We start from the raw sequence: 14379 nt of genomic DNA, 5'->3' as shown, positions 1-14379 counted from the left end.
GAACTACTCATCCCTCCGTAGGCACCACAAGAGGGCATCCAAGGCGTATGACCGCCAAAATCTCCATCAGCAAATGAATGCCTGTCAGGCTGGGTAAAAGTAGAAGGAATATGCCTCTGGCTACCAACATCCGAACGCCTCCGAGACTCTACCACCATAATAGTGTCGAGGCTAAGATACAGGTTCAGCTTGGTCTGCTCTGTATGCTCAATAGCATGTTGAGTCCTCTGCTCAGACCCTCCACGAGGCCGCCTATGCTCCTATACAAAATTCAAAGTCCAAATATCAAAACCTTTTATACAAAATTCAAGATACAACATAACAGAAATAACAACTTATATACAGTACGGTCACGAGAAGAAAGCATCTTAGTCTGCTTGACGCATTGCTTCTTCAAGGAGTCAATCACCACCATCCAACGGTGCACCCTTTGGCGAGGGGGCTGTTAGGTTATGAATAATATAAACAATATAATTCATACGGAAAAACCATAAAGCCAGGAACCCAAATTAATTTCCACATAGTCAATTAGCATAATTAGGATACATACAATGTGATGCGTGCCTTCCCTACCTGCTCCCGAACCGAACAAGAACAAGTACATGACTCCAAATGTCGCCCCTCCGTAGGAAGTCCACAACACGTTCGGATCCGCCTCAGATTCAATTAACAAGAATATTATCTAAGGTTTTATGTGCACTCGGGAAACTTATTATAATATTAGGCAAGTATTAAATTCTCTCTTGAATCTAATAATGTAGAATAGTATATTGAATTGCATTATAAATTGTGATCATGAACCACATATTTATAGGGTGGAAATAACGGAGTTTGAATTCTATTAGGAATCGAATAACTAAATCCATTAGGATTCTAGTTAAATAATATCATTAGAATTTTAGGTTTAATCAAATACCTAAGTATTTCAGATTTAACTAAATCATCCAAATTGAGTAGAATTAGGAAAACGCGATTACTTGACAAACAAGTAATCCTAGCCGGCCAAGGCTTGGTCGTGTAGCACGCACAACCCCGCACCCCGCAGCTCGCAAGCCCACGAGTAGGCGCTGCTGCTCGCTTGGCCCAAGAGCACTGGGTGCTGGCAGCAAGCACACGACCGCCCATCTCGTTTGGGCGCTGCTGCTGCTCGGCCCCTTTGCCGTGCTGCTTCCGCGTGGGGGCTTGCTGGGCGCTGGGCCTTGCGTCTTGCAAGCTCGTTCGTACGCACGTAGCGCTTCTGATTTCTTTTCCGATTTCGAAATTCATTTCCGATTTGAACAAATATTTAATATTTCCGATTCCGGAATTTATTTCCGATTCGAACAAATATTTAATATTTCCGATTCCGGAATTTATTTCCCATTCCGACAATATTTCCGATGCCGGTAATATTTCCGTTTCCGATAATATTTCAGATTCCGGCAATATATCTATTTCCGATAATATTTTCCGATACATACCGTGTTTCCGTTTCCGACAACATCTACGACTTGGATAATATTTATATTTCCGTCATGATCCATATTTCCGTTTCCGGCAATATCATCATTTCCGGAGCATTCTATATTTTCCCTTTTGACGATTTCAGCTCCCACTGGAACCGAGATCCGTCATTTCCAAATGCTCATAAATAGAGTATTTAATGAATAATATATTCACTTAAATACTTGATCCATTCACGTAATATTTGTGTGACCCTACGGTTTCAGTCAAGAGTAAGCTGTGGATTAATATTATTAATTCCACTTGAACTGAAGCGACCTCTAGCTAGGCATACAACTCACTTGATCTCACTGAATTATTAACTTGTTTAATCAATACTGAACCGCATTTATTAGACTTAGCATTGAATGCATACTTGGACCAAGGGCATTATTTCCTCCAGGGGCTTCATATACAATTCAAAGATAAGTTTCTAAGTTACAGACAACAAGATAAGACAATTTCAAAGACCAAAAAATGCTCACAGCTACAAAACGCTCAGAAATGGCGTTGGCAGCCATCCAGTCTGAAGGAGGTGCTGCGGGAATCAGAACCTCTACCTACATCCCCTCATCATCCACAAAGCATAGTACTCTGTCATCATAAGAGATATCGTCAGGGCCAGCCTCCTCAACCTACAAACAGATAAACAGGGTAACGCCATACAAAATGAGCAATTCAATCTAGGTAGGTACAAATATACAAGATGAAACATTCAAAATTCAAGTTTCTAGCCTACCGGTGACACAAAACAAACAGCTGGAGCAAGCCTCGGGAGGAAATCCTTATAAAGGGTTCCCTACTACGAAATCCTCACAAGGGAGACAGAGCGAATCGACACCACCTTGGTGTAAAGATTTCACATAATCCTTCTCCGTATTTGAGGTACTCAGCATTATAGACCCAAGAGGATCAAGGGGAACTAGCGGAACAACAGAGCTATGCTGGCGAACAACTCGCCCACCCAGAAACCACATGGGGAGATAGACCCCCAGGATCATCACCCTCCGCTCAGTCAGGAAGCGGGCCCGAGCTGCCGAATCTGGCATGGGCTCCCATCGAAAGGGCTAAATACAACCTACAAAGGGAAGCAAGCTTAGTCTGCATATAAAAAGCAATAAGAAGTTCAGGGATTCTCTAAAAACCATACCTCCCTAACACAGGTAATCCACAAAGCCTTGCGGAACGTATGCATAGAAATGCTAGTGCGCTCTGCTCCAGTCCACGAGGCAGCAAACAGGTAAGCCGCACCATGAGGGAGAGCAGGCGCCAAGCCAGGGAAATGCTCATACGTCCAGATCTGTCAAAAAGTAGAGGACAAGTCAGCCTTACGAATCAAAATAAAAATACAAAATTCAAAGTCAAAAGGAGTCATAAGTACCTCCAACACTCTCCATAAGGCAGCCAGCCAGCAGAGTCCACCAAAGCAGTCATCGAGGCGTTCTTCATCTCGTACAGAAGGTGGATTTATGCCAAGCTACCCCAGCTAAGCCTCGAGACAGATCCCAAATCCCTCAAATGATCTAAGTAGCGTGCCAGCACATGACTACTGCTGGCGGGAATAATCATCCGGAAGACAAGTACGAGCAAGAACAACCAAACCCTTTGCTTCGCTGTAGCACCTGGTAGCCCAACACCAGGCAATATTTTCATCAACGGGAAAGAATCCTCGTTAGGTCGTAATCGTTTCGCAAAGGGCCCAATCAAAGCCTGAGCATCGTCACTGCCCCAACTCGGACCACTACCATGCTGGACTTACCTCTCAGAAAAAAGGAGTCATGTGATCATAGAAAAGTCAAAGGGAGTGATCGTGATCTCCCCCAGTACATGTGGAATGTACAAGTGGTGTCCCACCAACACTCTAGAATATCATGTAGTCGCGCCTTGACGTCGGTCTACGTCAAACAAATAAATCAGTACAAATAAGCATGATCCAAAAGCAAAGGTCAGACAGAGTACAAATATTTTCATACCACGCCCATGAGCGGTATATGGGACAAGTGATGCATCCGGTTGAACAACATGTCTCTCCAACCCTATTAAGAGAGACAACAACCTCGATCTACATGTCCTCCAGCTCGCCTACCTCTACATTGGAGGCATCCTCCTCAACAACCCGACTAGTTGAGCTTTCAATGATCTTCCTCTGTGTACGACAAAAAGGCATACTAAAGATTCAAAATGCAAAGTCAAAATCAATCCTGGGCGATATCTTATACTAGCTCAACCTATTTCAAGCCTAACATCCCCAGTGGAGGTACAAACTTAGCTAAGGACCATTGTTCTAAAAGACTACTCAGAGTCTACACCAACGCCTAGGCTATCCACGCCAAAGCAATTGTTAAAATCTACATCAATGATTAGGCTATCCAAACCTGTCATTCCCTACAAAGACCCCTTAAGGTCTACTTACAAGAAACAACCACTCAGGGCTTGCATGCAAAATACAAATTTCCTATACTCTTCAACCGAGGTAGGTTATGCCAAGCAAGGCATCTACAATTACAGATACAAAATCCAAGGTACAAATTTCAAAGGTTAAAGTTCTAAAAGCCCCACAAGCTCCAAACAATTCAAGTTAAAGATGGCTACCAAACAATTTCCAATACAAAGTTCAATAGGCCTAACACCTACTACTATCCACATTTCAAGATACAAGTATGCCATCAACATTTCAAACATACCAATCCCGTAGGTATTAGTGACGCCCCCCCAAAAGTGGTCAGAAAGTCAACATTTTTCGAATATATATGCAGAATCAAGAGCCCATCATCATATCTACCCAAGGGAGCTACAATTCTATGTTTCATACATGCAAAACAATTCAAAATACAAAGAAATCATCCTACATATTCGAAAAATACAAGGATGATTTCTTTGTATTTTGAATTTCGAAACATAGAATTGTAGCTCCCTAAACAAATATAAACAATATATTTCATGCGGAAAAACCATAAAGCCAGGATTCCAAATTAATTGCCACATAGTCAATTAGCATAATTAGGATACAAACAATGTGATGCGTGCCTTCCCTAGCTGCTCCCGAACCGAACAAGATTAAGTTTAGGACTCCAAATGCCGCCCCTCCATAGATAGTCCACAACACGTTCAGATCCGCCTCAGATTCAATTAACTAGAATATTATCTAAGTTTTTATGTGCACTCGGAAAGATTATTATTAATTTTAGGCAAATTATTAAATTCTCTCTTGAACTTAATGTATGTGAATACTTATTAAATTGCATTATAAAATTGTGATCATGAACCGCATATTTATAGGGTGGAATAACGGAGTTAGAATTCTACTAGGATTCCAATAACTAAATCCATTAGGATTCTAGTTAAATTATATCATTAGAATTTTACGTTTAATCAAATACCTAAGTATTTCAGATTTTAACAAAATATCTGTAATCATCAACACAAAATCACAGGAAAGAATTATCAACAACCTACTCAATTGCAGCAATTTTCGACAGGAACTACAACCCTAAAATTTAATAAAACCATAAAAAAAAACTCACGAAAGGAAAATCCGTAGATATGGTGGCGGTCGGAGATGGAAGGGTGGAGATGGTGGAGGCGCGGTGGATGGTGGCAGAGCGGTGGATGGTGGCGGTGCCTGAGGAGACGACGACGGTGAGGAGCGAACGGAAATGGAGGAGAGAGAATACGAAGAGAAAACTTGCGAGGAGAGAGAAAAGGCGGCATTCAGGAGAGAGAAAACAAGTGTTATTTTTTTAATATTTACAATTATGCCATTACTAAAACGCGGCAGGAGTCGTTAGATCTGATCTTAGCGAACGCACAAGATCGCTTCTCATTCTTCTCATTTAAGCTCCCTTCTCATTTGAGTGTAAATATGTATATATATATAAATATGTATAAATATGTGTATATATATATATATATATATATATATATATGTGTGTGTGTGTGTGTGTGTGTGTGTGTGTGTAACACCCCGACAATTCTCTCTTTTCTAAAATAACTTTTTAACATAAAACGTAGAGAATTATCAAGGCATTATCGCCCGTGTGAAAATGTAACGGCTTATTCAGAATTTTGCAGCGGAAAACATAAAACTAACTTTTAGGTTCATAAATAATCGATTACATATTAAGTCCAAAAAAAACAATTAACGGAAATAAGGAAATACAAATAGTACGACAAATTTCAAGTCCAAATTAACAAACCCAATCACTTAGCAAAACAAATCTAAATACAAGCTCTCTAATCCCGATCCCAATGATGCATCATCTTCAAACTTGTAGATGGGCAACGCTTATTGATCCTTAGAGACTGCTCACCAAAGATGGGTCATCACAGGATCAATAAGGCATAGCCATGATCAAACACACAAACAAAGCACGTAATCAGCAAAGCTGAGTACTACATACTAAAACAATAACAATCCTAACATGATACTAGACATAAGTAAGGGCAGACAAAACATGATAATTTGACGACCACACTTGGCTAGACTAGGCTAGACTGGACTAGACTTTTATAGCAATAATATTATTTTAATTGAAATAGGCAATGGACCGAGTTTTCTAGCTAGAAGCTTCACTAAGGAAGACGAGGTACGGGCGCGACTCTGTAACCTCAGTGACTTGCGATATCGAGGAACGTTTGAATAAAAATAGGACACGGTGATCAATCCGGTCCGAGATAAAGGCCATGGGCTACCACCATGAACCCCAACTCCTGTTTGTCCGTCACTTTAGACGTGCACAGTCTAAAGCTATTGCTACTCAGTTTCACGTTACATGATTTACAAATTGAAACCCTGTTATGACTCAACAATCACATAAGGCATACAATCCACATTTATTCACAATTGTTTTTATCTTGGAATTAAGTAAGTGATCACAAAGGTATCAAACAAGACTCATTCCGATTAAATCCAACCTTTCCTTTAATACTGATCAACCCCTCTATATGGGTATAAGGTTTCAACTTACTAAACAAGGTCCTCGGCCCTCATAAAGTAGTGAAAAGCTAAAAGGGAACAACAATCAATCGATCTGAATCAATATATATAAAGTAATCTAGTGTTCCCAATCAAACATGTTTGCATCAATCATCTACTAACATGTTATAATCCTCATAACGAAATATATATGTTCAACATGTCCATCCAACCATATTGAACATGAAACTCTAACATAATCACGTCCATCAACAAATTTCAACTTGGTTTCAACAGATAACACACATTCCAAGCACACAGGTATGTACGTACCTTGTGTAAACAGCTAATAGGTCACTTTAACACTTTCAAAAGTCGCCTAAAGAGAATTCTCCGCCTAAAACAACCAACAAATATTCCCAATCAATTTCTAATCACTCACAACAATAACAAAGCATTCTAAATACATCTTAAACATATTTAGAACATTCCCTAACAATAAAACATGAACATTTGATTTCCTAGCATCATAATTATTCAATTAATTATTGAAATTCGTTGATAACTTTTCAAAGCATCATACTTTAAATTTCCAGCAATATAACTAATTTCAAACTACTCCAAAACATAATTAACATGTTTGAAATCATAACAATAATAACTTTAATAACTTATAATCATCCTACCATGGTTTCAAAACTATAAAAACCTTGAAATTCATGCTTTAAATAATTAAAATTCTTATTTTAATTCGATCATATAATCTGAAATTTAAATTATTAATTCAGCAAAATACATAATCTGAAAATTCATAACTTAATCATAAACCATAAATTTAATTCAAGAAACATAAATTAAATCATTAAAACGTAATTAAAACATAATTAGTTTTAAGGGTTAAGAATTAACCAAAAGAGAGAATGAAGAGTGGTTGGACGGCGGTCGGAGATGACGCGGCAGCGGCGGTGGCGGCTGTCAATGGTGGCAGCGAGGGTTGCTCGGGTCGCTGGTGGTGGTGCCGTGAGCAAGAAGCAAGCCAAAGGGAGGACTGTTTGCGTGTGGAAGGATTGCGAAGTTGGTGCTGGTTGGTCGGCGGCGACAAAGGAACCGGTGGCCGTCGCGGTCGGTTTCGCAGGTGGGTGGTGGTTGCTGCACAAAACCACGCATTAAGGAGGAGAGGAAGGAAAGGAAAACCAATCAAGAAAAGGAAAACGTGAGAGGAGAAGGAGAACGGAGGAGAACGAAAGAGATAAGAGAGGAGGGAGGATTACCGGACGAAGGAGGAGACGCCGACGGCGAGGGTGGTGCAGACGGCGGTCTGGCGATGGTGGTTGACGACGGCGCTGAAGCAACAAAGAGGGTTTGGGTGCTTGCTGGTTCACGTGGATGGTTGAAGGAGAGAGAGTTGTTGTTTTTATGTAAAATTGAAGAAGAGGAAGGGAGAGAGTTTTGGGTTTATTATTTTGGGCTTCACCCGATTGGGCTTCACCCAATTGGGCTAGGAATAGGAATTTAGTTTTAGAATTTGAATCCCAAAACCGATTAGGTTTCTTTTCCAATTTCGAACGTGTTTTCGTAATTCAAATTATTTTCAACATAAAATTCTAAAAGTATTTTAATTTCATAAATCGTTGAAATATTTAAAACGTATAAAAATAAATATCTGTTAATTACATTTTTATTTCTAAAATTCGTAAATTCTTATTTAAATATAATTAACTATAAATTAAAATATATTAATAAAATATATAAAATTACGGGGGATTATATATATATATATATATATATATATATATATATATATATATATATATATATATATATATATATATATATATATATATATATATATATATATATATATATATATATATATATATATATATATATATATATATATTGTAATGGGCCGAGCGCTGTGCGCTCAGCGTGGGCCGCAAGGCCTGCGCGGGTGTACGGTGCTCGTGCGATGCTCGTGTGCGAATCCTAAAGCTATCGGGATTCAATAAAAGATTAAATCCTAAACCTATAAGATAAAGTTTATTTAAATAAAGTCCTAGCAGGATTCTAATTAAATAAATTAGTATCCTAATAGGATTCCAATTCTCTTTCCATACCTCTATAAATAAGGGCCTAGGGTCATTGTTTATATATAAGTTTTCAAGTATTCAAAGCTAGGATTTTTAAGCACAAAATCAGCCATAACTCTTGCCCATTTAGCCGAAAATAAGTAGAACCTTAAGGGCGATTCTAGTTGGTCAATCTTAAGGCGGATCCGGACGTGCTGTGGACTATCTACGGAGGGACGACACTTGGAGTCCTAAAGACTTGTTCTTGTTCGGTTCGGGCGCAGCTAGGGAGGGCACGCAACAAAGAGTATGCATCTAAACTATGCTAAATGATTATGTGTAAATAATATGTTTTCATGGCTTTATGGTTTTTCCGCATGATTTATGAATTGTCATATGTATCATAACCTCACAGTGGTATCACGAGCCTCTTATTATTTTCATAATCTAAATTTCATGAACATGGTTAAATATTACAAATTTGCAAGAATTAAAAGGGGTGATTAATTTTCGTAATTGTTAATTAATTGCAAATTGCGTTTATTTAATTATACGTACGCAGTTTTTCGACAGTTTCTTCGTTACTCATCCAAATTGAGTGATTTTTGTGTCAATTCCGCATGTAAAAGGCATTCTAAAATTTTGACAAAATTAGTATTTTTCGGCCGAACCCAGAATTCTCAAATTCGAAGCCTAACTATGACTTTTCGGAGGTTTTAGTTTTTCGAATGCATAATTTCGTAAATTTAAGATGTTAAATTAAATATTTGCGATTCTTGTTGATAAATCTTGAATTTTTGATTGACCTACTGTATATGTTTAACAAGTTTGAATGCCTAGCCTTGTTAATTATGCAATCTAATTTGTAATTATGATTAATTTGTTGAAAATTAGAATAATTTAGAATTAATTTGATTTTCATAATTAATTATAATTTAATTAGATACCTATGATTAAAAACCACCATAAAAATTGTAAATTTATGTTAAATTTTAAATTTTTATGACCTAGACTTGAATCCATGTTAATCGGAAATCAATTGAATAATAAATTTTCGATTTTTCGCCCTAAAATTATGAAATTAATATTATTTATTAATTTGTCATTAATTTTGAATATAAATTTTAAATTTTTATGCGATTCGCTCATATAACTTGCACGCACAAAGCAATGGACGCTACGTGTTACCCTTAAGGGGTGTTGTATAGTGCGGGCATGTGACGACGAGCAAGGGAGCTCGTCGCCCATGCGGCACGAAAGCAATGAGCAAGGCCATGGTGCACGAGCACAAGGCAGCAGCCCTGCCTTGTGTCGTGGGTTGTGTGCGATGGGCGAATGGGCGAGGGCGAGGGCAAGGCACGAGCAGTCGCGTGTGGGCAGCAAGCGAGCTGCGCCACAGCGCGCACTGCCTCGCGCACGCGTGCGGAGCCTCGCGCGTGCCACGAGTGCTGCGCCAAGCATCAATCGCTCGCGCGCAGCGAGCACTGTTGTGCGTACGACGAGCGCTGCGCCCAGCGATGGGCGTGCGAGTGCTTGTTGTGCGTGCGACGAGCGCTGCGCCCAGCGATGGCGTGCGGGTGCGTGTTGCGACGTGCGACGAGCGCTGCGCCCAGCGATGGCGTGCGGGTGCGTGTTGCGACGTGCGACGAGCGCTGCGCCCAGCGATGGGCTGCGGCAGCATGCTCGTGCGTCGAGCGCTGGCGCGCGCAGCGAGCACCATGCGTGAAGCCTTGCGATGGTGAGCAGCAGCGATGTAAGGCAGCGCATGGGCTGCGCGCACATGGCCAGCGATGGCTGTGTGCGTGTGGCCCATGGGCGTGCGATGCGTGAGGTTGTTGCGTTGCGATTAGATCGTTTTGAAATTTTAATTTGAAATTTTCAGTTTACGTAATTTTAATTAATTTTAAAATTAATAATTTAAATTATTTTCTTGGATTTTAATTTTGAATATTGTAATTATAATAAATTTTATTTATTCTAATTATTTTACTAAAATTAAAATCATGAATTAATTTAAATACGACTGAAATTAAATTAAACTTTATGGATTCAATTATAAATTTATATGAGCTTTAAATTTTAATTAAATTTGTATGTTTCCGGTTAGACTAGAAATACATTTTTATGTTTAAAATTAGTAAAGCATATGAATTTATTGGTTTAAATGGGAGCCCTTTTTAGTCATAAACTCTTGATTAGGTCTATAAATCCTTAAGGTTAAAACAACTTGATTAGAATTAATAAGGACTGAATAATTGGTAGATTATTGGTGCCCTTGATTAATTGCTGCAAATGTTTACGTGATGCATAATGTGTTTTACTAACCAGCTATGTGGGCCATTCATGATAATGAATGGGTGAATGGTATATATTGTATATGTACTGTTTTGCAGGTTATGAAGTGACTAGTATGACCCAAATAGGATAGAAAATATGGTCTGCGTACCATTAATTTGAATGTAATTGGTCTAAAGTACCAAAGTTGTTTTTCAATTCAAATATGGTCTGCGTACCATCAAATAGTTGTAATTAGTTTTAATTAAAGCTTATTCTATTTGAAGAAAATGGTGCCTCCCACGGAGATTTTCAAGACGGACTTTGAAGTTAAAGCTTCAAGATGAAGTCGGGCCATACTAGATCACATTTATCTTATGCATGTTTTAAGTTATTTATTGCCTTTAAATATGTCTTAAAATGCATGAGATCAAAAGCTTGATTATGTTGCATGATTAAGGATTTTAGTTCACTTAAAATCTAACCAACATAGTAAGAGCCTTAAGTTCCAAACTTAAAAATTGAGTTATAAGGTGCCATGCCAAAATATACACTTGCTTGGATATCCTTTACATCAATCTAGTAATAGTTTTCGCTCAGCGAGGTGTTACTTATTGGTCCTAAAGGGGCAAGGTACACAAATAATTGTGAGTACATGTTAGTTTTGGTGAAACTCAACGATATAAGTAAGGAGTCCTTTTATGTCGTGGCAAAATCGATAGGTTTACCTAATAAGTTCTTAGACGTACCTATCAACCAAGAATAGTTTCTAGACTATTAGCAAAAGGCTTTTGCTTACCTAAGATGTTTTAGGATTAAGTCGACAAACTGTGCTTAGTTCTTCAATGATTTTAGGATCTTGGAATCATTTTATTCACACCTGCCGGAACACATAACTTGAATAAAATGCTTAATGAACATTGAATTATGCATGTATGCTAGAATTTAAGTTTGTTAAGAGAAACTGTGAATATTTATTTGTTTATTCTTTTCAATTGTAGTTTTAAATATGGCAAACAACAATTCATTCAACATTCGATCAATTCTCGAAAAGGAGAAGTTGAACGGGAAAAACTTCCTTGACTGGCAAAGGAACTTGCAAATAGTTCTTATGCAGGAAGAAAAGGAGTATGTCCTAGAAGAGGCGATGCCCGAAGCCGCAGGCGACGGGGTCACTCAGGCAGCCCTCAATCGTTGGATTGATGCCAACAAGGATGTGAAATGTCTAATGCTCGCCACCATGAGTGCAGATCTGCAGAAAACGTTCATCAACTCAGATGCTTTCACAATCATCAGTGAGTTGAAGAACATGTTCCAAGATCTGGCTCGAGTCGAAAGATTCGAGACTCATAGGCAAATTCTTGAGACCAAGCTTAAGAAAGGCGAGCCCGTAAGTCCACATGTTCTCAAAATGATTGGACTCATTGAGAATATGAGTCGGCTGGATCAGCAATTTTCTAAGGAAATGGCTATAGACACCATTCTCCATTCTCTTCATAGCGGGTATGATCAGTTCAAACTGAACTACAGTATGAATAGTCTGGACAAAACGCTCACTGAGCTTCACGGTATGCTGAAGACCGCTGAAAAGACGCTCAAAAGTGATAAGCAGGATGTGCTTATGGTGCGTGGGGGCAAGTTCAAGAAATCTGGAAAGAAGAGGAATGCTAAGAAAGGTGGCAACAAGGCCAGCCCAACTAAGCAAACTGGCGCCAAATCTGTAAAGAGGAAGGTCAGTCAACCCACTTCTGAATCCGAATGTTTCTACTGCAAGAAGAAGGGGCATTGGAAGAGAGATTGCTTGAAGCTAAAGGAAGATCAGAAGAACGGAACAGTCGTTCCATCTTCAGGTATATTCGTTATAGACTGTATACTTGCTAATTCAACTTCTTGGGTATTAGATACAGGTTGTGGCTCACACTTATGTTCCAATCCACAGGGACTAAGAAGAAGTAGAAAGTTAAGCAAGGGTGAAGTCGACCTACGAGTGGGAAATGGAGCACGGATTGCTGCATTAGCTGTAGGAACTTATTATTTGTCGTTGCCCTCCGGGCTAGTTTTGGAACTGGAAGAGTGTTTCCATGTTCCAAGTCTTACTAAAAACATCATTTCAGTTTCTTGCTTAGATGCAAAGGGATTTTCCTTTTTAATAAAACACAATAGTTGTTCGTTTTATTTTAAAGAGATGTTTTATGGATCTGCTAGATTAGTCAATGGACTTTATTTATTAGATCACGACAAACAAGTATATAACATAAATACCAAAAGGGCCAAAAAGGATGATTCAGATCTCACCTATCTGTGGCATTGTCGATTAGGCCATATAAACTTGAAACGCTTAGAAAGACATCAAAAGGAAGGAATTCTAGAACCATTTGACTTAGAGGATTATGGTAAATGCGAATCATGTTTACTTGGCAAAATGACAAAGCAACCTTTCTCTAAAGTTGGAGAAAGAACAAATGAACTATTGGGTTTAATCCATACAGATGTATGTGGACCAATGAGTACAAATGCTAGAGGTGGTTTCAGCTACTTTATCACTTTCACTGATGACTTCAGTAGATATGGTTATGTCTACCTAATGAAGCATAAGTCTGAATCCTTTAACAAATTCAAGGAATTTCAGAGTGAAGTAGAGAATCAATTAGGCAAGAAGATTAAGGCATTGCGGTCTGATAGAGGCGGTGAATATATGAGCTATGAATTTGATGACCATCTGAAAGAATGTGGAATTCTATCAGAATTGACTCCTCCTGGAACACCACAATGGAACGGTGTGTCGGAACGGAGGAACAGAACCTTGCTAGACATGGTCAGGTCAATGATGGGTCAGGCCAAACTTCCATTGGAATTTTGGGGACATGCACTAAATACAGCTGCACTCACTATAAATAGAGCTCCGTCTAAAGCTGTCGAAAAGACTCCATACGAATTATGGTTTGGAAAGCCTCCAAATGTGTCTTTTCTTAAGATTTGGGGATGTGAAGTATACGTCAAACGATTAATTTCAGACAAACTTCATCCAAAATCTGACAAATGTATCCTTGTGGGCTATCCAAAGGAAACAAAGGGGTATTACTTCTACAATACATCTGAGAACAAAGTGTTTGTTGCTCGAGATGGTGTCTTTTTGGAGAAAGATCACATTTCCAAAATGACAAGTGGGAGAAAAGTAGACCTCGAAGAAATTCGAGTCGAACAACAAACTCTAGAGAATGCTCAAGATGACATTCAGGATGAAACTCAGAGATCTTTAGAAGAATCTGGTGAGAATCATGGTCAATCTAGAAATGTTACCCCGCGTAGATCGCAAAGATATAGATCTCAACCTGAAAGGTACTTAGGTATTTTGACGAACGAGAGCTATGACGTTCTATTACTTGAAAGTGATGAACCTGCGACTTACAAACAAGCTATGACGAGCCCTAGCTCCAAGCAATGGCAAGAAGCCATGCAATCTGAATTAGACTCCATGTCTGAAACCAAGTATGGGATTTGGTCGATTTGCCAGATGGCTACCAAGCCATTGGAAGCAAATGGGTTTTCAAACTGAAAAAGGACAAGGATGGGAAACTTGAAGTTTTTAAAGCTAGATTGGTTGCAAAAGGTTACAGGCAAGTCCACGGTGTGGATTAC

At 38.9% G+C, this 14379-nt stretch overlaps 1 long non-coding RNA gene across 1 annotated transcript; it reads right to left on the bottom strand.

Moving 5' to 3' along the window:
• Positions 1 to 1638: 1638 nt before the first annotated feature.
• Positions 1639 to 8107, bottom strand: LOC130470258 (uncharacterized). Its single transcript, XR_008930242.1, has 7 exons — positions 7307 to 8107; positions 6731 to 6794; positions 3456 to 3628; positions 2864 to 3377; positions 2633 to 2782; positions 2222 to 2560; positions 1639 to 2117 (listed from the first exon to the last, which is right to left on the bottom strand). It is a non-coding gene; the product is annotated as an uncharacterized lncRNA (long non-coding RNA).
• Between the last annotated feature and the right edge of the window lie 6272 nt (positions 8108 to 14379).

Source organism: Spinacia oleracea, chromosome 3 (assembly GCF_020520425.1).
Source record: "Spinacia oleracea cultivar Varoflay chromosome 3, BTI_SOV_V1, whole genome shotgun sequence".
Lineage (NCBI taxonomy): Eukaryota > Viridiplantae > Streptophyta > Magnoliopsida > Caryophyllales > Amaranthaceae > Spinacia > Spinacia oleracea.
Note: the sequence above shows the minus strand (reverse complement) of the source record. Positions and strands in the feature narration are given on the sequence as shown.